The following is a 784-nucleotide window of genomic DNA, read 5'->3' as shown; positions in this document are numbered from 1 at the left end:
CCCACCAACGATCTCTCCTGTACTGAATAATCATTCATGGCCGTAGCAATAATAAAATATATAAAGTCACAGGACTGTAGTCCACTATGCTTTTGTCTGAAGTTCTTTTCCTCTTCAGTTCCAGGAAGTAAATTTCATTCTTTGTAGCCCCATATAACTTTATTCAGCTTTGGGGAGAGTTTTCGATTTGGACTGGTTAGGTACAGCCTTCATTATCATCATCACTATATTGTTTTAACTCTAGAATGACCTAATATTACCATCTTTTCTTATCTGATACCGAGTTGCAACAAGAGGCTTCCACATAAATACAATGCTAGTCGTGAAGAAGTGCTGTGGGAGGGGTGTAACACCGTAGCACTGTCGTTCGGTCACTGAGGTATGTGGCTTTAGTTGAAGAAGGACGAATATCTTGGACAAATTAAGGCAACAGGACTCTAATAATCCTCCTTCTCATGACAGAAAAAATCATCAAGTGGAAGCAGGAAATACAGGACTAAACATCACGGAAAGAAAAGGGTTTACCACTTCACTCCGATGACGTATTTCTCATGTTATTCTTGCCGCCTTCGGACGCTTTTATTTAAATTATAGATATTTTTCTAACAAGAAGAGGTTAGCTAAAGCCGACATTTACCCCTTCACTATGAGATCCGGGTTGGAAGGTCAATAAAACAGTCCCGTAGTGGCAGGGTGTAAATTAAAAAAAATAAAAAAACGTCATAGGACTGAAGAGAGGATATCACAAACAAAGCAGTAAAGAAGGAAAAAACAGCAACAAAGG

The sequence above is a fragment of the Coenobita brevimanus genome, chromosome 70 (genome assembly GCF_032717465.1).
Source record: "Coenobita brevimanus isolate Jiangsu-jjx chromosome 70, ASM3271746v2, whole genome shotgun sequence".
In the NCBI taxonomy this organism is placed as follows: Eukaryota; Metazoa; Arthropoda; class Malacostraca; order Decapoda; family Coenobitidae; genus Coenobita; species Coenobita brevimanus.
This window is presented reverse-complemented; position numbering follows the sequence as displayed.